Source organism: Protopterus annectens, chromosome 6.part0 (genome assembly GCF_019279795.1).
Source record: "Protopterus annectens isolate FY-2018-M chromosome 6.part0, PAN1.0, whole genome shotgun sequence".
Classification (NCBI taxonomy): Eukaryota; Metazoa; Chordata; order Ceratodontiformes; family Protopteridae; genus Protopterus; species Protopterus annectens.
The window spans coordinates 472,120,234-472,147,979 of NC_056737.1; the positions used below are offsets into that span (position 1 = coordinate 472,120,234).

The window sequence follows — 27,746 nt, forward strand, 5'->3', positions numbered from 1 at the left end:
CCATTTTACCACACAAAAAAGGAGGAAACAGTCCCACTTTTTGAGAAAAACAACAAGAGCGAAGTTACAGCAGAAAACAGAAATAAATGTTATATATATGTGTGTGTGTGTGTGTGTGTGTGTGTGTGTGTGTGTGCATGTGTATATATACATATATATATATATATATATATATATATATATATATATATATATATATATATATATATATGTATATATGTATATATATATATATATATATATATATATATATATATATATATAAAGAATATTTTTTAAAATTTATTTTACAGAAAAAAGAGTAAAAGGGATACCAACAATGGTATTAAAGAATTACCGACAACCAGTAAGAAAAAGATTACCAATTATGGTAATGAAAGACTACCAAAAGTAAAAAGAAAAGGACAATATTTACGCAAACTAGGTAAAGGGAGAATAGAGAAATGTTTAGCGAAAGGAAGTAGACATACAGGAAAAAGCAACTTATCTCCTTGAATTAACACCTGAGAGCTGCAGCAACCACGTCTGTATACAATGGAGGCAAACAAGACCTGGGCAATGAGGGGAGCTGCTGCATTATGGCTAAGGAAGGAGCAGGAGAGCTTTTAGTATCCACAAGCTGTGAAACAGCACCAGAGTCAGATCTGAGGATGGGATCCAAACCCATATGAGGAATGAATGAAAACTGACAACATCAGATGAAATATTTATGGAACACAATTATGCCAAGATAAGAGGAAACTGCGGCTCAACAACTAGTTAAGAAAAAAGGAGATGAGATAAAAATGGTGCCATGTAATCAATCTGCAAGGAAGTCTACAGACACAGATGATATTCCTGTGGAAGCTTGGAAGTTAGGAAGGAAGCGAGTTACAAAGATCTAGAAGATTTTGTCTAACGGTATTTTAAAAGGAGGGGAAGCACCACCATATAGGAAGGAAGCTGCGGTGCTTTACTACCAAAAGAGGGTAAAGATCAATAAGACCTAGCTTCATTTCAAATTTAACCCATGATTACAGTGTGTTTATGTCTATATTAGTTAAAAGAATGTCAAATGTGTTACAAAACTGAAAATATGGATCAATACATGTTTTGGAGGGTGGGGCAAACATTTGACATTTATAGAACATTGATAATCCAGAGGGAAGCAGAATCTATTGGTGGGTCATGATACACAGAAAGCATTTAACAGAGTAAGATGGAATTTTATGAGAAGGGCAATGGAAGCATTTGCGTTCCCTGATACAATAATAATATTAATTAGGAAGACACATGAAGGATCAGAGATAAGAATTAAAGTGGAAGGGTTCCTCTTCAATTAGTTGTGTTTGAAAAGATGAACCAGCCAGGGGTGTCTGCTCTCCACTTTTTATTTTCTTTGTATCTAGAGCCACTGGCAAATAAAATAAGGAACCCCCTGAAATTCAAAGATATAATTAGTATGGCAATCATGAAAAGTTAGCTTTATTTGTAGATGATGATATTTTGTACTCAATTAATTCAGAAAAGGACATCCTTATATTATAGAACATTTTTGAGACAGTTTCAAGTCTTTTCGGGACATAAAATTAATGAATATAAAACAAAGGCTATAGCCATAAACTATGTACCCACACGGATTGGTTCAGCAATACACATACTTATGGGGCCACTATAAAATGAAGTATTTAGGAATATGGATAAAAAAGACTTCTGTTATTGCAGTTAAGGATATGCGCGAAGAGATTAAATGAAAGATAATATAAAAACTGAGAAAACCGAAGCTCTTGTTTATGGATAAAAAGATACAAGCAGTGAAAATGTTTGGCCCTTTAAATTTATATATATCAGGCATATCATTATCACCCAGAGGAAAAGTTAAGGACAATAACAGAGACTTAAAGGAATTTATCTGGAAGAGGAGAGGAGTTAAGTGGTTTATAAGGTGATACTCCCAATAGAACAAGGTGATTTAGGTCTGCCTGATTTGAAGGGATACTTTAGAGCTACACAGTTAAGACTTATATACAAAACACAAGCAGTGGGTTGTAACTCAAAGGGTAAAAGGATGATGATGAAGCAGAGGGAAAGTGAAGAAATAAGGAGAGAGGGGACTTTTGGATGCAGATCCTTAGGGAGAATATCAACAATCACTCAGAATATTATAGTCATAAAGTATTTTAAGATCTAAACCAACATGGAAATTCAGAAAAGAGATTTTGCTAAAAGGGATTACTGCAAGTTTGGGTACAGAAAACAGGCAAGAGGAGGCTAGAATTTACTGGAAAAAAATGGCAAAGGAGCCAAGGTACTGGGAGCAAAGGGAAGGTAACAGAGTGGGATGAGGCCAAGAAGTTGTTTGGACTGCAGGTTAGAGACTGCCTTCCCTACCAGGGATTGATAAGAGTATAGGCAAAGAGAAAGGGAAAGGGGAGTGCTAAGTTAAAGAACTGCTCTGGTACAGTTTTTTAGTTGAATCTAGTACAGAAGCGGCTGGTAAAAAGGTACAGTTAGGTGGGCATATAAAATACTGCAAGCTCACTACAAACGTGAATCAGAAGTGGTTAGAGCAGATTAGGAAGAGAGACTGGAAATACAATTTATAAAGGAACAATGGGAGGACATCTGTATGACTCCCACCTACATAACAAAGTCCAGAAAGTTTAGAATTTTTTCTTGGAAGTGGTTGCATAGGTTTTTTATACCCCAAGCAGACTTTAGAGAGGGCTTCCTCAGGTAGACAGTAGATGCTAGAGGTGTGATAGAAAAGAGAAAGGTAACTAGGAACATGTTTTTGGGAGTATGAGTTGGTAGATTTTAAAAATGTCCTAAAAAGTACTCTTTCAGAAATGTCAGGGGAGCAAATGGCTGTAAATGAAGAAATGACTCTCGAGTTGGGTCACAAGATCTGAACTGCCAAGATATATTAAGATCTTACTATGTTTAATGCTACTGGCTGCCAAAACACAATTACTAGTTAATGGAAATCAAAATCTCAATACACTATAACTGAAGTACTGACTATTGTAAAGAAGATAAACTAAAGGTGAGATCTTCAGAAAAGGAAAAGAGCAAATTACATGGAAACAAAAGGAAAGTGTGGGATTACATGCAGAATAAAGTTCTGGAGGAAGAGTGAGGTTTAAGTGAAGGCAGAATTGAGCAAGTCATGCAATGTTGGAGTGAGTAACTGTTAAAAAGAAATAAATGTTTAATGTATAACATATGAATTATGAAAAATGTTAATATGTTTGTTTTCTTTTCTATTAAAGTGTCTAAAGTGATAATTTAATACTGGTATTTAAAAAGAAAAAAATTATCTAGTCACTATTTTCTTTCCCAGAATCATCAACAGCTGCAGCAAATTAAAATCATGCTTAGGTATCTCTACAGATCCAGCTTAATCACATCTGGCCATAGTTTATCACGGGTCATTATTCGAACACCGAACATTCAAAATTTCGAGTGTTCTAATATCGAACCCTATGAATCGAAAATTTAAAACATCGAAAATTCAGAACAGCAAATTTTTTCCTAGGTAAAAAATTTGCTATTCCAAAACACATACACACAACACAAGCACACCAAACAAATAGCAATCCACACACATACACCTAAACACTTACACCTAACTCTACACTAAACTATACATACAGCACTAACTATCCACTTACCTTAACCCAAACCCTAAGGTCCACCACTATTGCACAGTCACCTCACCAGCGCCCTAACCCTAACTCACCTACCCCGCCCTAACCCTCATGTCCACATAATCGCACACTTACCTGACCCACGCCCTAACCCTCATGTCCACACAATCGCACACTTAACTGAACCCGACCCGTAACTTTCCACCACAGTGCTGAAAATACTAAAGCAACAGATATGGACAATCGAATTCTTTCCCTAGGGAAAAATTCAATTTTCTGTTTCTTCGATATTTTCAGCATTCGCTGAAAACGGGTCGATATTAGAACACTCAAAATTTTGAATGTTCGGTGTTCTAATGTAGACACGTTTATCACATATTTCTTGCAGCTCCCTTTACAGACCACAGGGCAAGGAACAGTCCCAAAAATGTCTCTTTAAATTCCAATTTCATTCTGATCACATCTCCAGCATAAAGAAGAGGTATTAGAGAAGAACTAAGATAATATAACTGGGGTATAAATATTTTTAAATAAACACTGCCACTGAAAAACCTTAAATCTCCTCAACTAAGTAGCATAGGGCTGACATTTAGTTATGCTAGTTCAAGCTTCCAGAGCAATAACATTTATTTCTAAATAATTTTCCCAAAATTCATGAACTTGTTTTAAAGTTGAGATGTGGAGCTTAATAAAATCATATATCAATGGAAAACAGCAAGTTCTCTCTCTTATATACCCACCAAATAACCTAGGGCAGCTAGTCAGACATAGTAACCAAACTTAGTTTATATAGAGATAAAAATTTTAACAGTGTCTCCATCCACACTTTTTAATTTTCTTAGGCTGAGCTTATCTTTGACAAGTTTCCATGAAGAGGGAGCATCTCCTTGTTAATAACTGCACACAGAACTGAACCTGGATTACGTCTCTAAGTCATGTGGAATCCCAGGGTATTGAGGTCCTTATCTGTCCACAACTTTATGGGAATTAAGCTTTTTACCAAGCTTTACTATTAGTTATTTAAAATCCCCAAATGTTATCTACCAAGTCCCTCAAGAATTTGAATCTTACGCCGCTCTGATGGAGAAGAGGGGTAAAACCTTTAATACAGTGCAATTGACCCAGGATCGATTAGCAGCTGGAGCAACTGATGAAGCAGCAATGAGGATGGGCATGCCAATCCTGGGAAGCTGGACACATGTACATGTGTGCACAAAGCAGGTGGAGTCTGAGAAGTCCTCTATGAAGTGTTACAACTGATGGATGAAGCAGCATAGCAACATCAACTCCTTGTCGAAATATGGAGTACATCACTGTAGTCTTCCTACTGCACAATCCCACAGAATTTATCAGGGCATACGCCAAGGAGAAGGAGCAATTTGGGATAGGCTTAAAAGGAACCTCCCCTGGCTGGATGCTACACAACATGCCACCCAGGGTGCCTTTAGGTTCCTTGCTGGCCTTAGTAAAAAAAAGTTGGTATGAGTCAGGGGTTAGACTGGAGTGGCAGTACACCCAGCGAAGGAAGTGGGCCACTGAGACAGCTGTCCACATGAATGCAGGGATGAAAAGGGGAGGAAAAAGAACAAGAAAAAGAATCTTGCTCCTTTCTTGAGAAGTGTGTTTTTTATATTATAGTAATTTCTTGTAAAATGAAAGCAAAATCACTATTTCAACAAGAAAGATCCATTTCCAAATTGCAGGGATATTATTAGACAGTAAACCAAATTGCAGTTTGAGTTTAACAGCTTTACTATAAAACTCTAAATCTACAAGGGAGCACCCCCCAGATCCCCCCCCCCCACACACACACACACAACTGCAGATGATCCCATGAAAGATATGCTTTTTTGCTTTAGCTTCAGGGAAATCTCTATGACATGTGCAGGACCAAAGTAATCAATTGCCACCTAACTACCATAATCCTTTGTTGGCGTTTTAAATTCAAGCCCCTCCAGTTTTGAAAATAATTCAGAGTTTTTATAATGATATCATTATATGCAATGATTAGTGTTTCCTGTAAAGATTTTAGAATTTTAGACATTTAATACCATAACAGGCAATTCCATTCTGACTCAGGAAAAAAAAATACAACAACTCTGTTCTCAATTCCTCTGAAGGGGAATAATTAATTTGAATCAAAAGTATTTCAGAGGAATTCATTTTATATCCAGACACCATACCAAAATTTGACAAACACTTTAGGCAGTTCCTCTTCTACAATGGGCAGGTATAAGCGGGGTCATCTGCACACATAAAAAGACTAATAGAAAGCCCTTGTAAAGTGCATCTTGGATCCAACAATTCATGTAAGCCATCTAACAGCTAAAGGTTACAAATATAAACCAAAGGGGAAATGGTGCAGCCTTACTGTGCACCTCTGTAAAGCAAAAATCTATGAGAATAAATGTAGACCCGTTTTAATCCTAATCAATGAACTCGCACATAACTCTATTTGATTAATTACACAAATTCAGCAAGAAATCCCATGTTCTCCAGCAGAGTATAAAGGTATAACCAGTTTAACATATCTAAACCTTTTTCATCACCCAGGCACGCCAAAAGGATAGGACTGCCACATCTTATAGCATCACCTATAATCAAACATGATTTTGGTAAGTTATCAAAGGTTATATGACCCCTTAAAGAAACCAGTTTGATCCTGGTACATGAAATTTGGAAGAAGGGAAGCTAATCTGTTAGCTTAAAAGAAAGTAAACAGTTTATAATCATGTTTTAAAATAGCAAAGAGGCAGTAATAACTGACATGCAAGAGGTTTTTATTTGGTTCAGGCAGTGCCTCCAATGTAGTTGGCTTCTAAGAAGCTGGGATCTTATTTTCAAATACCAACTTAGCCAGAGCTACAAAGTGCTGTTCAATCAAACCCTCTTCCCAGTGATATACCTCCACAGGAATACCATCCAGTCCTGGGGACATACCTTTAGGCATAGGGGTAAATACTAGTGCGACCTACTCCACCCCAAAAGGATGACTAAGACGGTCTTTTCAGTCTTCATCTAGGGCAGGTAAATTTAATCCATCTAGATAATGTTTTATGCTACAGGTATAAATGTTCATAATCCCTTTCAACAAACAGAGTCACGAGAGGCTTTTTCATTGGTAGTTGGGTAGATAATTTTGGTACCATTTCTATCCACTATTTGCGGTCTTACTTTTAAAATTAAGCATCTCAAATTAGCAAGCATGAAATCCATGGACCGTCTTCATATACTCCAGCTTACAGGGCAGAAAGCTGTCAGTCTCTTTTTTTCACAACCAGAAACTAATTTAAAGTTTCCAGTTTTCCACTAGCCACACCTTGGTTTGAGGCAAGAGAAGGTTGGAACGCAATTTCTGTAATGTTTGATGAACCTACTCCTTCATACAAACTTCCTTTTCCCTGTGAACCTACTGCATATGTATGTTTTAATTGTTTCCCACTTAAAAGGATAAAACTGAGTTGAGTCCATAACTTTAACAATATATTTTGCAAGTCAGAACCAAAATCCTGTTTTATATATAAAATCAAGGTGGTCCTCCAGAACATTTTAGTTAAGACCTTGGGTATGACAAATGTTAGCAAAAAAGCATGATCAGAAATAGACAGAGGAAGAGTTTTGAAGCTTCTGAGCACGTAAGCATGCTCCTTAGAAACTAAAATTCTATACATTCTAGATAATGTTTTAAATTTAGATGGTGAACAGGTATATCCCAATTAAGCTGGCTTAAACCACTTAAACAAATCTAAAATCCCCGTTAGTGACATAAACCTTTTTGCAAAAACCTACCAATAGCACGGGCAAAAAGAATCCTTGGGCAACAGTCAACTTCTTGATGTTCTGTTACTATTTTCCATTCCCCTGCCTGCAAGACCAACCCTTCTTGATTCACTATCCTATCTTTCAATGTATCAGATAAGTCCTGTTGTGAGGTGCCTGGGAGACTGTATATGCATACTACAGTAAATAGATAACCAGCTATCCTCCTTTAACCAAAGCAAATCTACCATAACTCAATGTATACAGCCTGAAGAAGACTTACTGGCAGTGTCTTCTTAGCTAAAATAACTACCCCACCCCTATCTGCCCTCAAGATAATATGTAATCCCACCCATTTTAGACGATTTTCTCTCTAAACATAAATGATCCTCACCGATCAAGTGAGGCTTCTGTATTAATGCAAATCTACGTTTAACTGTTTAATGTAATTAAATATTTACTCCTCTTAGAGGGATGTGTAAACCCATTCACATTCCAGGACAATATACTGATCCTCATGAAGTAAAATTAAATTCAAAATTACACTGTCACTATTAAGGAGAGAAAAATGTCTCTCTTAAATTACCACTACCTACCCTGTAGTAGATGGTGTAAGACACATTAATAAAAGGATTTTCAAAACACTGCTAACTAGTAGAACCAGGTTTAGAGTAACTTTATGTTTTAATGACTTAAAGACCCACACCCTTATCTAAAAAAATATAACTTGGAATAATTATGTAATTATAAAATGCATAACATGCTATTCAGAAAACAGTGTAGTGGTAAATAACATTACAAAAGAAGAACTGGCATGCAGGATAGTTTTCTGAGCTTTGGTATACTTAAAATTAAGCTCAGTTTTGAAAGATATAGAATAGGCTGTCACAGTCCATTCTCTTCTGGGAACCTCCTTGAGCTAAGTGGTGGTAGGACAGGTATGACAAACATCACCTGATCCACTGGTATGAAAAGCATCCCCACAAAAGGGGGAGGGATCATCAATTCTATTTTGCAACCAGAGGGGATGATGTCCAAGACACAAATATCCAAAGCAATTTTAACAACATTCTCCAGGTGTATGATATTCCCTGTACTGACATGAATATTTAGACAGTCCTGTGGAGCTAATACCACAAAGATTCCTGGACTTGCCCTTTTTCTTGACCTATCACTTCTGTTTTTCAAAGGCACTCTTCTTCCTGGTCTGCTGATCTCTGGTCTGACATCTGTAGAAGTATTACTATAGTACTATTTGGACATACAACTTCTATTGTGCCTGGGAATAGACACATTGAAAACAAATTTAGTAGTCACTATCCCATTTCTTCCCACTTTTTTGAACATTTCCTGTGTGGAAGGACCAAAAAAGAGGTTCCAATCTAGGAGTGCACTGAATAGCTGTCTTTTGACATCCTCTAACAGGAGATGAATTCTCAACCAAGCATGCCTTCTGATGACAGATCCTGGGCCTACTGTCTTAGATATTCTATCTATAGGATCACAAGCACATTTTATAACACGTTTGCCCACCTTCTGTGCCATATTGGCAAACCTGGAAAAATGAACCCTCAGGATATCATGCTTGATTTCTATAGCTAATGCTTCTACTCAATCCAAGATCTCACCTCCATGTTTTGCAGGGTGGGTCTGGCACCTCGTAGCCCTATAGGCAAGGTTGGTCAACATCTAAACTTTTTTTTGTTTGCCATATCTAGCTAGCATTGTACTTTTTCTGTTATTTGAGAAGATGTTGTGGCTGACTTGAAGATACTAGTTGTATCATTAGAAATAGAGGAGGGTTCACTATAAGATTTATATTCAGGTTCTAGGAGGTCTGCTGGTCTATGTAATATCTGTCGGGCTTCTTGAGAGTCACGTATTGTGAGTTCATTTCCAAGGATGCCACTATGAAGGCGTCTTCAAAGGTCTTGAAAACTGTGGATACCGCAATGGGCTTTGGCTCATCCTGGCCCTGCATATCCAGCTCCCTCTATTTTGTAATGAATATCCCCTGGACTCCCGTCTGAACTGTTTCTTCATGAGACTGGGAATTTCTGCAGATGAGGTGCACTTAAGAGGAGTATATGACAACATAATTTCTTTGTCATCTAAGATGTATCCAATTGTATGTCAAGTTTTCCTACTTTCCAATTGCTTACCACCAGGTTCTCTGTCTTCAAATGAACACTTCTACATCTTGTGGATTGGGATGGGGGTGCGATTGTGAGAACAGTCACCAAGCCAGCCATCAGGGATTCTTTTTACCTTTTAGGTCCCTCAGTTCGCATTCCATAAGTAGGATGCGCAATGGATATTAGCACTAGTCTGCCTCTCACTTCAGCTAAGGACATAAGCCAGCATGGCAATCCCTGTCTACTTACTGGTAAACACAACAGGTAGGTTTTTCTAGCCTTTACCGGGGGAGACATGCTGTGGGTGTATGCCCCTAAATGTGCATAACCCCACACATTCTCCCTGAGAGAAGGGGGGGTTCCTATTCAAGCCCTTCTCCCACTGCCAGTTCTGTCAGACACCCAACCTGCTAATGAAATTCAAGTCACCTCAGCCATAGGCAGGGTTTTAACTGTCTACACTACTAAAGCTGGTTAACAGTCAGAAAAGACTGTGATCATCAGAGTAAAGGAGGTCTGACTTTTAGGAGGACACCTGAAGACGAGGGGTCTGTCACACAGCAAAAAGCTAGCAAGATAAGTTTCTTAAAGCTTCACATAGCAAATCCACTGAGGTGTTGTGGCATACAAGAGCTGTGACAAGTTAGGTGTATGCATGGCTAAACTTCCGGAAAAGGGGAATAGCACAGCATTTCTATTTTGGTTGCAATAGCCATCATGAAGAAATGACTACAACCTACCAGTCTATCCCTTACTGTGCAAACTAAAAGCCGAAAGAACCAATCACTTTTACCAAATGGAGCCACTATGTGACATCTATATCAAGTACATCTGCCAAAGATGATGTGTTGGAAACTGCTGACTTCTATGCATCTGGAAGAGGCATGCACAGGCTAGTGGGCAAAACAGATGTAGAGATGAACATTTAAAAAAAAAAACACAAAGGTTACAGCATCCTTGGACCTGTCTGATGCCATGGAAGCAGCACCTTTCTTACAGGTCTGTTCTTCCCCAAATTTCTTATGGCACTGTTCTTTTATATGAGTTTTCTTACAAGTTAAGCACCCTAGGGGATAGCTGGTCTGACTGAGACTTGAATAATTGACTCCAGTTTCTTTGGCACCAGCCAGATATAAAGACAAGCATCTTTAACACTCCATTCTTTTTCCGAGCAAAACCTGCTCACATTTGCCAAAATATAATGAAGTCAGACTTTCCTAAGCAAAATAAATAAATAAAAAAGCACAGAAAATATAAATCTATAAACAGGATTTCACATTTGAAGTTACAAATGCTTTTCAGGCCTATGTGTGACATGCCCCAAGAAACAAAAATTAAGTTTCTCCTTGACTGTGCCATGTCAATGTATGAAGCCTTGTGAGTTTCCATACCTTTCTTTAATTCATTTTAAATTGTTGTAATCAATAAAGCCTGGCAAAATGTGGAATGAACCTTCCAAGATGCACAATAATTGAATCTTGCTTACTGGCACTGCTGGAGATGCAATAGCCTTTATAAATTCAGAGCTCAGGGCCAAATGTATTTTCTTTGACTCTCTCGAAATTTTGGCTAATGAAATTGCCAATGTAACCAAAGGGCAAGGATTTAAAGTCACTGCCTGCTACAGAATCTCCAGATAAAATGTAGATCAACAAGCCAAGTTAACGAATTCTCTCACATTTCAGTTTATAAATGGGCCTATTATAGTTATAGTTGATTTTAACTACAACATAAATAGGATGCTAGGCAGTTGTAAAACAAATATGGAAACTGAATTTCTTGATCTTTTTGACCACAAAATTTCCTCTCAACTGGTTCAGTTACCAACAAGAAAAAAAATACTCTCATCCTATAGCTCATTAATACTCCTTGCATTATAGTTAAACGTATATCACTTCCGCTACTTGGCAGCTCAGACTCCTCAGCTTTTAATTTTACTATATTTTAATCATGGTAGTATAATTAGAACAACTGAGGTCTGTAATCTAAATAAACTGAATTTGCCTAGAGCCAGAAAGTACAGGTGTGTTAAATTTAACTTACCTTAACAGTTGATGCTCGAATAATCACTGCTGCATTAGCCTTGGCTATATGGGTTATATCCTGCCAAGGATATAACAGCCAGCCAAGTCTACAAAGCTTCAGGGCACCTTACATATGCCCAAACTGTCAAGCAGCTTGAGCTGAGCTGACTAAAAGAAACGTTTGGGCGTGAAGCCCCTCAGAGCTTTCCTGCCAGCATACAGAGGGTGTACAAGTCCTGAAAGTACAAATGCTAGGAGAAACAAAAAAATAAATGTCCACACCCTGGCATAAAAAAACACACCAAAAAAACAAGAAGGGTGGAGGAAGGGAAGAGCTACTGCAGCAATGATCATCTGAACATCTACTGTTGTGCTAAGTTCAACTTATACAACTGTACTATATTCATCATATTGATCTTAGCAGCAGTAGCTTTAGTTATCATTAGTAGACTATCACAGCTAAATATATTTGGGAAGTGGAAGGAAAGAGAGTCAAGGAGCCCCTGGAGAATGCTACTACCAAAGCTTGATCTGGACCTAGAGAAGGAACCAAGCTTATAGCACTTTGTAAAAGTATGTACAGAGGACCAAGTAGCAGGTTCTAGAATACTTCTAAAATCCAACCCTTTCCAAAAAGCCACTGATGAAGCCAAGGGCATGGTAGAGTGGGTCTTGACCCTGCCTAGAATACTTTTGCTATGGTGAGCATAACAAAATGTAATAGCCTTAATCAAACATTTGGAAGTAGTCTGATTTGACACAGGTTGTTCCCTCTTACCTTCACAAGAAATGAACAACTGATCTGAAAGACTTCGTTCTCTCAAGATAATATCAGAGTTGTCTGTGGACATCCAAGTCATGGAGCATCCTTGCTGCCTCATTTTTAGGTTCAGGAAAGAAAAAGTGGGGAGGAATAGTTTGGCTTAAAGTAAACTTGGATACCACTTTAAGCATGAAAGAAGGATTAGTTCTCAAGGAAAACATGCCCTATGGAAAATAACATAGGAATGACTCACCATAAGAGCTTGCAACTTAGATACCCTTCTTGCAGAGGTCAGAACAAATAAGTAAAATGGTTTTCCATGTGCTCCTCCAGGCATTTATGCAGTTACCTCCTACTGACGCCTGTAAGTGTCAAATATTGCTTGTTCATATTTGCATTACTAATTCCAAAAAGTACAGTTGTGTACATTTACCATAAATGTAGATGTTCAAGTGTATTCACTGTTGCAGTCATTACATTTGGGTAATCTGCTGGGAGGTTGCCCTCAGTCGGCCGGAATAATAAAGTCTTGGGTTCTGCATTGGTTGCTGTCTCCTCTTCCATGACGTCAGGTCGTCAGGGGTATAAAACATGCAACCGATGCCATTTTAATCAGTTTTTCTTGCCCCAGATGTCAGGTGCCCCCCAAATGGGAAGCAAAAATATATATATATAAATAAACTGTAAATACATAAATGCACCTTAGAAACATAAAACTTACCTTCAACTAAAAGCAAATACACCACAAAGGCTTTTGAGTATAGTGAAGGAAAGAAAAAGTATAGAATGGGGGATGGCGGGTGGGTAACTAGGACTGCAACAGTGAATACACTCGAACATCTACATTTATGGTAAGTGTACACAACTGTACTATGTTCTTCGTGTTTCACTGTTGCAGTCATTACATTTGGGTAGAATCCCAAAGCTATGGATGGGAGGATGGAACTAAACAGCATTAGGAGCAGCTATAAGGCCCTGCAGGACTGCAGTGGCAAAGCCTGCCCTGGATTTAGAGAAGAGAGGTAAATGATAATGCTTTGTGAACGTATGAACAGAGCTCCAAGTAGCAACTTCTAGAATGTCTTTGGTTGGGACACCTCTGAGAAAGACTGCTGAAGTAGAGGCAGCCCTGGTAGAATGGGGTCTGATTCCCTTGGGCACAGGTTTACCATGGTGCAAATAGCAGAAACAAATGCAGTGGCTTATCCATTTAGAAACAGTCTGCTTTGATATAGCCTTCCCCTCTGATCCTGCAAGAAATGCTACCAGTAGTTGCTCAGACTTTCTTAGAAATTTTGTCGTGTTTAAGTAGAATCTTAGTTGTCTGTGTACATCCAATGAATGCAGAATCCGCTCCCCCTTGTTCTGCGGATTTGGGAAAAATGTTGGCAGGTGAATGGTCTGGTTAAGAGCCACACTGGATACCACCTTAGGCATCCATCACAGATTTACTGAGAGACATAGTTTGAATAATTAGTTGATTAGCCATGCGGCAAGATACAGAGTTTGGAGCTGAGTGTGCAGAATTTGATAGTTCTGTTGAGACAGTAGGTGAGGTGTTTGAGGCAAGTACCACGGAGGAAGGTGTGACATATTCCTTAGAAGTGGGTACCAGTGCTGGCGAGGCCAGTCCGGAGCAATTAGGATCATTTTAGTTTTTTCCTGTCTGACTTTTAGTAAGACCTTGGAGAGTAGAGGCAGAGGGGGAAAGGCATAGACTGATATTTTTTTCCAGCTGAAGGATAGAGCATCCACTTTCCATGCTTTTTTGTGATGAGTTCTTGTGCAGAATTTGTCCAACTGATAGATTTGGGGAGAGGCAAATAGATCCATGTCTGGGCTCCCCCATTTCTGTGTTAACATGCTGAAGATTTGTGGATCCAGTTTCCATTCGTGTGGGTCCATAAGATTTCTGCTTGGGTCGTCTGCCAGAGTATTTTGCTCTCCTGGCAGGAATTGAGCTTGAAGATGTATTCGGTAAGCCAAGGCTGTGTTCCACAAGGCCATGGCTAGTTTGCAAAGGGGGTATGAATGTGTACCCCCTGCTTGTTTATGTACCACATAACTGTGGTGTTGTCCGTCTTTATCAGTAATTGTCTTGGATGAAGTAAGTCCTTGAAGGCTGTCAGAGCATTCTGAACAGCTAGCATTTCTTTCTGGTTGATATGCAAATGCAGTTGGTTTGGGCTCCATTTGCTTTGAATGCATCTCCCTGCCAGGTGGGCCCCTCAAGCATAGTCTGATGCGTATGTAGTTAGGGTTTGGGTGGCAGGGGGTAGAGTGAATGACAGTCCCTTGTTTTGGTGACATGTCTCTGCCCACCAAAGAAACTCCTGTTGTAGGCAGAGAATGAGAGGAATCATTGTTTCCAGGCTGTGACAATGTTGACTCCATAAACTTTTTAGGTACCATTGAAGTTTCCTCATATGCAGTCTCGCATATGGAATTAGTAGAATGCAGGATGCCATGAACCCGAAAGCCTGCAGAATTTGTCTTGCAGATAACTGGGTTTTTGTTGCCATCTGTTTGAAATATGTTGTCAATTGTCTTTGTTTGTCTGGCGTGAGGTAAGCCATTTGGGCAGTTGTATTCAAGCTTGCACCCAGGAATGTAATTATTTGAGAGGGTACCAGTTGTGATTTCTTTTCGTTTATGGTGTATTCTAGGCATGCTAGAAGCCTTTTTACAAATGTCAGATGATGAAGCAGAGTGTCCTTGTCCTCTGCTTGAATGAGACAATAGTTCAGATAAGGATAAATTTGAATGTTTCTTTGTCTGCAGAATGCAATTACTGGTGCCAGGCACTTTGTAAAGACCCTGGGCGCAGTAGATAAGCCAAAGGGCAGTGCAGAGAATTGGTAATGCAAAAAACATGCTTTGAAACAGAGGTATCTTCTGCATGATTCCCTTATTGGGATATGCAGGTATGCCTCTTTTAAGTCTAGAGTTACTAACCAAGCATTCTTGCCTAGCATAGGCAGTAGCTGTTGTAAAGTCAGCATTTTGAATTTTGGAATGTCCAGCAACGTGTTCAGAATCGATAAGTCCAGTATTGGATGCAATGAATTGTCTTTTCTGGATACCAGGAAAAGTCTTGAATAAAATCCTTGTCCTTTTTCCTTTTCTGGTACCGGTTGAATAGCCCCCATATCCATGAGGGACATGACTTTTTTTCTGAGCCTCTGCCCACTCGTTCTGTGGCAGATCTGGCCATCAGTTTGGAATTAGCAAAGTATGAAAATGAAATCTGTACCCCTGGGATACTATGTTTAATACTCACTTGTCCTGGGTAATTAACTGTCAATTTTGAGCATGAAGTGCTAGTTTTCCCTCCAAGGGGGGCTGCCAAAAGATAAGTGCTTGGAGATGGTAGAGGAAAGTCATTGAGACTGCTTACTGTAGGGTTGTGCTTTGTTTCCTCCAGATTTGGAGGTGGACGCACCCCATTGCTTTGGCCTGTAAGAACCCTGTGATTGATATCTGGAGCCTTTTGAGCACCAGGGTTTGCCCTGAGTGGCTCTGTTGGACACAGGAAAGGACCAATTTTTAGTAGGCCAGTGCCTACTGAACCTGGGTGGCTGCACTTGCAAGAAATCTTTTACAGTTTGCATAGATTTAGCTTTGTCTTCCATTTTCTTTAAAATCTCTTCTGCCTTATTACCAAACAGAGTATCATGCTGCAAGGAGGCATCCAACAATTTAGCTTTAACATGATCAGGCAGATTTTGCTCCTTGAGCCAGGCATGCCTTCTAATCACAGATCCAGTAACGGCGGCCCTACACGAGGCCTCCAAGGAATCAAAACCACATTGCAAAGTATGCTTTCCAACCTGTTCTGCTGAATGCAATAAATCTTGTAACTCTTTATTTTCCACACAATCAGAAATCAACATCATTTTCTGTTTCAGTAACCCCATAACATGCTGTTGATATTTAAACATATGAAACTGGCAGTTTAAAGCCCTGACTGCCAAGGTTGCAGACGTATAAACCTGCTTACCAAATCTATCCAGCGCCCTGGAATCTCTATCAGAAGGGGTAGGATTTTTGGCTGTAGAAGCCTTAACACCCTTGGGACCCTGAGACATAGTCTCAGGATCAGCAGCAGGATTTTTGAAAATAAATTTGTGGGAGTCAGGAACCCTGTAATATCTGTCTGGCTTACTAGGATCCAGAGGCAGGGAATCAGGAGCCATGCTTGACTCCGAGAACACATCATCAACAATGTCTAATACAGGTGGTATTGCCAAAGGCCTATGCTGAGGAAAAAGAAGGAAATCCCTAAGCCTCTGTTTTGATTCAGAGAAGTCCTGACTCTACCAGTGAAAATGTTCCCTTAAAGTATGCAAAGTCTCTCCAAAAGAGTAATCCTCAGGAAGAGATGCAGATGGGATGGATTCCTCTGCATCACAATCCTCATAGGGTGGAATAGAAAATTCCTGATCAGAAGAGGAATCAGAGAAAATGGAAACCTGATCTGAAGATTCATAATCAGTGCCTTGCCTAGGCCTCTTAGCAGGGGGTGGTTGGGAACCCCTGATCAAGGTAATTAAATCCTCAGCCATTTTGATCATCTGTTTTTTAGGCATAGGGGCCTGAGCACGTGGCTCATGCATCATTCTTTTAGACACAGAAGTTGTTTTTGACCTTGTTTTTGTTGCTGGCATCAGTTTAATGTAAAAATGTTGAGGCCTGAAAACACCTTCAGAAGCCGGTGCCTGCTTAGCGGCTCCAGACCCATCCAAGGGAGAGACATCCGTGGGTTCAATACTTTGTGAATCTCACAGCATACCAGACTCCGAACGGGTCTCGGTAGAAGCCTGCGACTCAAAAGTAGCGGGTATCAGGGGCTCCAAAAGCACCTCACTGAGTACCGGCGAACTGGCGACTGGCTTAGGAGAAGCTTCGTCGTCGGTTTTGGACCTCGACGGTCTGTCTCTGTCCTTTTACTTGCGTTTTTTTATGAACTCCGGTAGTTGGATTGCTAACAGACGACATTTCAGGGTAGCTAAATCTTGAACCAAAATATTTAGAAGCAAAAATATACTGACGCTTAATAGTGCGTTGGTTAAATTTAGCACAAAACCGACAGCAAGGCACGTTGTGCTCAGGGCCTAGGCAAGGAATACAGTACAAATGAAAATCCTTATGAGGTATTTGCTTCTCACAAGTAATGCAATTATTAACTTTTACTGACATCGGTAAGGAGCAAGAAAAAGTTTCCCCAACGGGGTACTTAGCTTTAGTTTGAAGACTTCAGTTCTGAAACTCGAATATGAAAATTTCAGGAGTCAGCCGACCGGCACTTGCGAACTGCTTCTGCTTCGGGCACCGTGCGGCAAGAAAGACTGATTAAAATGGCATTGTTTGCATGTTTTATACCCCTGACGACCTGACGTCGTGGAAGAGGAGACAGCAACTGACGCAGGACCCACGACTTTGTTATTCAGGCCAACTGAGGGAAACCTACCAGCAGATTACCCAAATGTAATAACTGCAACAGTGAAACACGAAGAACATCCATGCTACATACAAGGCATCAGAATATTTCATCTTAAAGCATACATGATGGCAAACACAATTGTATTGATATTTCACCTCTGTCTAACACAGCTAAAGAGATAGTGAATATTATTTGTATACTGTTTATTTGTATTGTAATAATTTTCAGATTTCTCTAAATATCTCAACATTCAGGTAACACAGAACTGCATAGCCTCATATGAAAGCTCACAGCTGTATGAAGAAAATAACTGTTGACAGTATATGTCTTGCTTGAATGGTTACTGAGATATCATAAGCTGTTTACACAACATTACAAAATTAATATTCACTGCCTTTATTCTGGCTTTTAAAAAACAGTTGAAAGCACTGAATGAATGCCACAAAGCTAAAGATTAATTTATCCTTAATAGTTTGCCATTTACAGTTTTCTAGTAACACTTACCATTCCAGAGGCATGAACATTTGTCTGAACTGTAAGGTCACAACTTCATTTTTTACGGCTCAAGCCACACTCACTGGGAGTTAAAAGTACACACTCAAAGGAGCTGCATTGAAGGGAATGAGTTAAGAATCTCAAATCAGCCAGATTAACTCATTCAAAGCAAGCATTAAGATTCCCAGAAGGGGCCACTGGTTTTCTTGGAAGGGTCTTATCCAAAACCCCTTTCAAGGACATTTTGACATGAAGCTGCATTGAAAGAGGAGGCTCCATGGGCAGACATGCTAAAATGGATGACAGATTAACCCTGATAGAGGAATAAGTAAGGTCATAGGATAGTAACTCACTACAAATATTGTAAAACCAGGGAACAACTAGTGCTGGTTATATTGTTGACACCAACTAGAAAACTTTTTTCCATTTGCTAATATACAATTTTCTAGTGGCAGGCTTTCTTGCCTCCTTTAGTATCTACTCCACATCCTCAGTAAATGGTGCCTAAAAGGAATTAAGACCCTATCACCCAGGTAGTCAACTGAAGGTGAAAGATGTCTGGGTGTATCAAACATCCTTGTTCTTGTGTGAGTAGACACAGTCTGTGAGGAAGCTTTTGGTAACTGCCCTTGCCCATTTCCAAAAGAAGGAAGAACCACTGCTGGCTGGGACAGAAGGGAGTCACCATAATGACCTTGGGGGATTCCCCCTGAATCTTCATAAATACCCCGGATATCAGTGGAAATGGTGAAAAAGTATACAGGAACAGTCAAGTCCAAGAAAAAGAAACTGCATCTGTCTTCCCAGCCTCCTTGCACAGAGTTCTGGAGCAGAATTTTGCCAGTTGATTGTTTCAAGAGGAAGCAAAAAGGTCTACTCAAGGAACTCTCCGCAGATGGATCAAATCTTGGAAGACCCCTGATCTAGTTTCCATTTGTGAGGGTCTGCTCTACTCCTGCACAGACTGTCTGCCACACAATTTTGCTCTGACAGAATGTAAGATGCCTGTAGAGTAAGATTGTGCTGTAAGGCTATACCCCAAGCTAACATGGCTAGTTTGCAAAGGGAAATGACCTGGTTCACCCTTGTTTGTTGATACACCACATGTCTGTGGTATTATCTGTAACCACTTGAAGAGGTCCCAGGGACCAAAGATGGTTCAGAGAGTTGAGTGCCTTGATCAGTGCAAGCATCTCCTTGATATGTATGTGCTTGCATCTGCCCTTGGTATCCCACACACCCTGCACTTTTATTCCTCTTGAAACTGCTCCCCAAGCAAAGTCAGAATGTCTGTGGTGACCGACTGAAGCATGGAGAGAGAAGGGGAGGCCTGGATTTAAGGATATATGTTATCTCTATGTAAAGATTTTTCTTTTGATAAGACCTAGTACTGGGATTTGAAAAGATAAACGGTTTTGATGCTGGGATCAAAGAGATTTCAGATATCACTGTATCTTTCTCATGTTGAATCTTGCCAGGAACATTATGAGAATCATAGATGCCATGAGACCCAAAATCCTGAGGTATTCCCTCGCAGTGATAGAAGTCTAAGTGAAAAACCTTAGAAACAAATCTAAATAAAGATCTATTTTTTTCCTGTGGAAGAAAAGCTCTTTGAAATGAGGTGTCTACTTGACATCCCATGAACACAATCCTGTGTGAGGAGTCAAAAATGGCTTTTGAATGTTCTCTTGGAATCCCAGCTTAAGTAAGAGATCTCTCATTCAAGAGCGAGATTCCTGACAGTTTGAAAAAGGCTCTGCAAAAATAAGCAAGTTGTCTAAACATAGAAGAATGTGGATACCTTGTATCCTACAATGAGCTACAAATTGAGCTAAACACTTTGTAAAACAATCTCAATGCAGTGGATAGTCCAAATGATAAGGCAGAAAGTTGATAATGAGATCCAGACACACAAAATCTTAAAAAAAAAGTCTAATGTCTGGATGAATAGAGATATGATGATAAGCACCTTTTAAGTCAAGTATTATCAGGAAACTTGAAGGAGGTAGAGGAGGAAACAGGTTACAAAGTATCATCAGTTTGAATTTCGGTACTATTATAAACAGGTTTAGGAAAGAAAGATTCAGAAATGGACTCCAAGCATTTTCTTTCTTTAACACTACGAACATCACTGAATAAAAAATGTTCCCCACCTGTGAAAGATGAACTGGTTCTATCATTCCTTGGGACAGCATATGATTAAAACATTTGGAAACCAAAACATGATCTGTAGGATGAGGAATGACCATTTGGAAAGAAGAAATTTACTCCCACTGCCAAGTGTAACCTTGATGAATGATTTTCTGAACCCGTTTGTCTGAAACAATCTGCTGCCAAAGAGAAAAATGGAGATTCAGACTTTCTGGAAGAAAAAAGCAGCCAGGGTGGGTGGGGGTCAGAAGGTCTCTTGAATGGTCATTCAGACTTGCAGGACTGTCTTTGGTTTTGGAAGGTTCAAGACTTCTTTTTGGAACCACATTGCCTTTCTTATTAAATGACTGTTTACATGAATTTATGAAGTCATTTAAAGCAGATTTTTACTCAAAAAAAAAAAAAAAAGAAACTATAGAGGAAACACTCATCATACTTTCACAATTTGTCAGAACAAACTAACATATGAGCCTGACAATTCAAAATTCTGCTAATTAAAGTTGCACTTTGTCCCATACCTATTCATAATTTTCCCATCCTTATCAGAAAGAGTAGGATGGAAATAAACTCAGTGCTTAACAGCAGTGGGATCAACTAAAGCCACAGCTATTGGCTCAGGTTTGGGAATAGTGTGCAAAAACTTAAAAGACTGAGGCTTTATACATCTTATCTGTGTTTTAGGGGCAGCGGGCACTCTATCAGGAAAACTGCAGGAAGTAACACACATATCCTCTAAAGCAGACAGAACACGTGGAACTGGTGTAGGTTCTGAAAAATCCTTCTGTAACAACTTTTTTCACAGAAAAAAATGTTTTCAATGACTCTACACTACTTTTAAACGGACAGAGAAAATGAAAGCACCATTTAAAAGTACATTTCAGTCTTGATACAGACCATTAAAGCACAACATTCCTAGCTTTAAAATACATTTTCTGAAAATGAAAGAAATAAAACATCAACAAAATTATAAAAACAGAAGTTTTTTCCTCAAAGAGAACGTAACAGCCCTGCAAAGGAAAACACAAGCTGATAGTTGAGCCTCGAAAGCGTCTGAGGAGTGTACTCTTCAGCAGCAGTAAAACTCTGAAAGGGCTTGCTCCCAGACTTGTCTCTTAGTCAACTCAGCTCAAGCTGCTTGACAGTCTGGGCACTTGGAAGGTGCCTACAGCTTTGGAAGCCATCTGGCTGTCATATCTTGGCAGGGTGAAACCCATATAATAAAAGATACTGCACCAGTGATCAATATGATGAACATTAGCTTTTCCAAGTAAAGACTGGAAAGAGATTCCTAACTGGGATAAAGATCAAATCTGGACACAATTTCAGACAATATGTAATGAATTGTTAATTGAATGCATCACACGGAAAAATATATGTACACTCTAACACTCTTACCACTCAGTGGTAGAATAACAAGCTAACTAAACTCATCAAAGAAAAAAAACACACATTTAAAATGTATAAGATGTACAAAATCTTGTCATCTAAGATTCATTACACAGAGCTGTAAGATATTTATCCCATTTTCTAAAGCAAAATTTGAAGAGCTCAAAAAAATGTTAAGTATGTGAATTACCACAACAGTCAATTTCAAGTGGGTCCTTCATCAGCAGATGGCACAGCCACCATTAAACCACATACAGTGTCTCAACCTTTTAGTGACTACTGCTTAGAAACAGTATCCATCAAATTTATCACAAAGTTGTCTGTAGCGCTTGTTGACATGGCTAGATCTATTTGCCAAACTTTTACTGAGAACATTTTTTCTTCCCTAAGGAAAGATTAAGATCAACAGCAATATCTGGCCTGATAAAATTTTAGGACAGCTTATTCACCTTTTGTTTGACTTTTCTGAATATCCAGTCTCTTTGCTTTATAATTCAGTGCTGCAGCATTGTATTGTGTCATTTTCAAGGATGCTGGCAAAGACTGTGTTAACATACAAACAAGAGTGCTGAGATAAACCTTAATAAAACAACTGACCAATACACCTACTTTTAGGTAAACATTTTGAAAGATATTTGCTTTCTATTCTTGAAAATGATCATCAGTACTATCCACTCCTAGGTGACAATGAACATGGCTTTGCAAAGGGACACAACTTATCTTGCATGGCAGACTTTTGTGAGCAAGTCAGCAAAGCTCTATATGCAAGACTAGGAGAAGCGCTGACTTACGTGGACCTAACCAAGGCTTCGGACAGCATACCACACAAGACTATTATTACCAACTTATCTTCTTTACGAGTAAACCCTTACTTGGTTCAAAGGGATTCAGTCAAGATTATTTTGAATGAAACAAATGTCAAACTCCAAAGATGTACCTGTAAGTGGACTACTGCCCCCCCCCCCCCTTTCCTTTACCAGCAAGGCACTGGACAGCAAAATACCCTGACATAAAAATCTGGTACAGTTATACCTGATGAGAAAGGTATTTGTACTTGTAAATCATTATTTATCCGTTGTTTCTGACTGGTTAAATAAGAACAGACTCACCTTATATCACAATAAATTTAAAGTGATACATTTCGGTACCACTGGATTTACCCCTTCATTCTTTTAGGAACTCAAACCCTGTTTATTGTTGACAGTATTAAGGATTTGAGTACACTGCTGAACAGAAAATTATCCTTTAAAAAACATCACATTGCCATAGAATTTGTCAAAAACAGGGTTGTTAAGCTTATATAACACATACATAAATGTATACCTTGCAAGTTTCCTGAATTACCTATAAATGTGTACACTGTATATAGTAGACTGACCACTGAATACAACTCGCTATTCTGTTTAAACTCAAAGGGCGATCTATTAGCACTAGTGTGCATCCAAGAAAATTCACAAGGAGGATTACATCAGGATAACCAGCCACTCCTTTTAACCAACTTCCCTGATTAAACACGCTACTAGCAAACCCTTCCCCTCTGGTTTTCTCACATCTCTCCTAACTTCTTTTGATATCATAATTCTTCAACTCTTTCCTTTCCTTGCTCTTTTATGCTCTTGTCCAAAGTAACCTATTTAAATTGTTGTATATGTTTATATTCATATGATGTTGTATTACTATTTATCACTGTATTATTGCAACCAAAGTAATCCTGTTTAAATTGCTTGTATAATTTTATATAACTCATGTTCATCACTATATTACTCCATCTGTATTTACCGCTATACCTAATATACACTAATCTTTTTATGATACTGAACGTTCATGGAGCTTCTCTCCTCAGGTCTCCACTAAAAATGGGTTCTTCTCCAATGGACTATGCCACTCAAAAAATAAAATAAAGACGTCTCACTCTCAACAAATCAAATTTTAAGTGTTTTTTTCAATCACATATTGTTATATCAAGAGCAAACTTTGTCCATCATACATAGCTTTAAATATGAAAGAGTTTAGACAGCTGATGGGTCTTGAGTTTATCAACACAAAGGTCCTCTGAAGTACTAATGTTACATGTAAGATGCAACAGTTAAAACAGCTAGTAGGAGTAGGTTTATGTCACTGTAAGACTATACACATCTTTACAGGAGACCTCCTAGCACACACTCCTGAAACAATTATGTTCATTATTGTTTTCAAAGTCTAACTTCTGGTAGAGACATGCACCTAAATCTAATGCAAGAAGGTGGTATCTACAAAGTGATATGATTTGCTAAGCATGTATAGTGAAATAGTCAGTATGGGATATATTGACCTGAAGTTATTAAGGAGTATTACAAAAAGTTATGAATGATATATTTTTCATGTTTACTTTAATAATGGAAAACTGGAGTAACAGTGTTATGTTGAATGTGGGTGACACAAGCAGTGGGTCTTAGTAAAAAAACTGCATTAAAACTTGATGGGTAATGTAAAGAAATTCTGAGAATAAATGCTATTTCAAATAAAGCAGTTATTACTACTAGTTATATTTTCATAACTGCATTAATTTCATAAAAGCTGTGTGGCCTACAAGAGGTACAATAGAGTAAAAAACAAACCTTCTTGGTATAAACTGCATCATCAGTCTAGCTTGTGCTGCCTTCCCTTCTGACCAAAGTCATTTTACTGAGACAATTTACAGTTGTTGTTGTTTGTCTTTCGGCTTTTCCCAGTTAGGGGTCGCCACAGTGGAACTCCGGTCCGCTAATGATTGGCAGTTGGTTTTTATGGTGTCGAGTTGCCAGCCCGACGCCCAACCTTCAACGAAGGCACGCCCATTCAATGCATGTCTTTCGAAAGCTCACTCGACCGCGGGGAGGACATAAAATACCTGCAATCTTTTTTGGTACATTTTCATTTTTATTATTCTGTATTAAATAGCAGTACAGAGATACCAATACATACTTCAGTTGGGCAGTGTTTCCCAATAAAATCCACAAAAATGCATTAATCAAGCAAAGTAATTATTTATGATTTAAAACACCCTTGTGATACATGTTACATAGGAGAGACAGGTCACAGGAATTAAAGAAGAGCTTAAGATCATTTGTGAGATACAAAAATGGTTTGGTGACTAGTCCTACAGCTCAGTATTACGTGCAGGTTCATTCACAGGACCTTAGTCTACTAAAATTGCATTATCCTTATAGCTAAGTCCAAAACATGTATCTGAATGTATTATAAGGCTGACTTTTTTTCTTTCATCTGCCTCTTTTATTGTCAGTTCCTTCATTGCCCTCTCCACTCAGTCCTCTATCCATGGCAACCTGTTCCAATGTGACCCACACTGGGAGGGTCTTCTTCCAGGAAAGCCCATATACGAGGGTGTGGACAGTTCCCCCATGTGTAGGTGTGAAGGAGTGTGAGCTGTCATGTGACAAGAGTGGGACCAGGCCAGGTGAACAGCCATCATACTGTAGCTTGCAGAAGATGAAATAATTTAAGCCCTCCCTCCATATGTCATGATGGACTGAATTTAAAAGGTGGGCACACAGTGGTGCCACAATGATAATACCCCCCCAACACACAAGATAACCTGTCCCACTGAACCCATCCACGTACTGTAGCAGAGCTCCCATTTCAGCCCCATTATGATCACCAGGGCTTGTAAATCAGTAATACCCCATGTACACTCCCCCTTTACCCATCCCTTAAGAAAAGGACATCAGACCAGTGCCTCATCATTCCTCTTTCGCCTGACCACTACCAAAGGGCACCCAAGCTGTCATTCTCAGGATATATGGGTCATAGTCATGGCTTCATCCCACTACTGGATGAAGCAGGCTGTCACACTTCCTAATGGAAAAAGAGGCTTAGTTAATTTTTGTTTATACATTTCAGAATCAGGTTTTCTCAACAATAAATTAAATATGAAGTATTTATTACAGAACCTATTTTTTTTTAAAGTGTTCATGTTTCGCATATTGGTGTACTACATTATATTGTTTTTGTCGGATTCTGAAATGTGTAACTCCTTCGCTGATGCTACTTCTTTAGGAATGTAGACTTGTGGTACTTTTTAACTGGTTAATGTTAAGTATGTTTATAGAATTCTTCATTTTCTTTTCATTCCTGTAAGTCTCCAACCGACCATTAGCTGCTTGGCACTTCTGATTTGGTCCTATCTTAGTACCTGCAGTACTACCCTCTAGGTTTGTGAGTCCCTTAGCAGTAAACTGGTTGGAAACAGGAAATGGAAACATGGAGCAAAGCTAAAAGATGGCAGAATCATGTATGTTATTTTCCTGCCAGGTCCCTTTCTTGGGCCCTACCTCCAGACATGCTGAAGATGTACTATAAGGCTAGGCAAACAAAAGTGTGTCATGTAAGGGGACATGGCCGTCTTGGGCCCAATGGCACTCCCACCTCTTTGGCCATTCCATACATCGAGGAACGTTATTGCTCCAAGTACAGACCTCCACCAGAGCTTAAACAGCAATTCACTTATACCACCCATGGTCCACTCCCCCAGGAGAAACATGCCTATGCACCCTGATACTCTATCACACTGGCTGGAGTCAGAGCTTCATCCTTCTACACCATCAGAGAGGCTTTAGAATTCATTTTTTCTTTGCCACTTCATAATCTAGAAGACACATAGTCAAGGTGCTTGTTATCTCTATGAAATAAAGACCATTCGAGTTTCATTGCCACTTACAACCTAGAAGGCATCCAGTTAAGGTGCTGTTTATCTCAATTCTATGAAATAAAGACCATTTAAATTTCATTGGATGTCTACGGTATACTTGGAAATATGTCCCGGATTTTATCTAGAGGTTCCTTGGAGAATTAGTGTTGCAGCAGAATAAAAAAACACTTCTAGCATCCTTGCTTCACCATTCCATGTCAAGTTATACATCAAATCTTAAGGGAAGCAGAAAAACTAGAACAATGTACATCATTTCATAAAACACACAGAAAAGCTAGACAAAGATCTACAAAGAGCAAAGCCACATATCTGAACACATTTCCAAAATACTTAACACGTGTACACTGGATCCCCATGCAACCACCCTTATGTAAATAAGCATCTCCAACAACAACCCAACAAGCACATATACACTTGAAAATGCATATTGACCTGTCTCCATTTCTCAGTAAACAGCAGGATCAGTAGAAATATCTCCTTTAACTTTTGAAGCAGTATCTGCTTTTCCTGCTTAAAACACTGTGTACACTGTCAAGGTCATAAATAGAGGCAACAGTATGTAAAACCAAAGACAAGATCCAGATTCCATGTATATGACATGTGCATGCTTAGCCAGCAAATATTTCTTCCTTATGAAAAGCATTTCAAAAATGCACTGTTCAGGAGTTAAAAATGCAGTGTTCAGGAGTTAACTACGTTCTTCAATATATCCATACATAAATTATTCCAATTCCACTGACATCACTCTACAGTCAATGATGTTCTTTTGATAATGCTGACCAAACTGAAGATTAAGGCTTCATCCATATTCCCTTGCTAAATGTCTACTGTCCACACACTACAATCCTAAACATTTCACAAGCATGTTGTCCCTCCCTAACCTTTTACACGTTATCTAGTTCATAAACTTGATGCTAAAAAGACATCAAAATGATGACAAATTCTGAGACTGCATACCTGTTTAACCTGACAAAAGCAGAATCACTCCAATCACATCAGTGTGAAAATATTGTATAATAGGAATCAATGTCAACTACAGACAGCAGACACAGTCTTACTTTATAAGTTCACCTGAACATCTCAATTAACTAAACCTAATACATTCAAGGACTACAGCAGTGAAATAAAAGAAAACCTAAATATAAAAAAACAGCACTAAGCTATAAAAAATTATTAAGTTACTTGTCAATCATTCTGAGGCGTCGTATTAGGCATAGCCTCAAACTTCACTAATTTAAAAGATTACCCAATACAAAACTTATAAAAGTGGC

The 27,746-nt window shown here is 38.9% G+C and overlaps 1 protein-coding gene across 1 annotated transcript in view; it reads right to left on the reverse strand.

The window, feature by feature from the left end:
* The window catches only part of INO80 (INO80 complex ATPase subunit), a 2,478,170-nt gene that overhangs the window by 593,540 nt on the left and 1,856,884 nt on the right, over window positions 1-27,746 (reverse strand). The window lies entirely within an intron of this gene.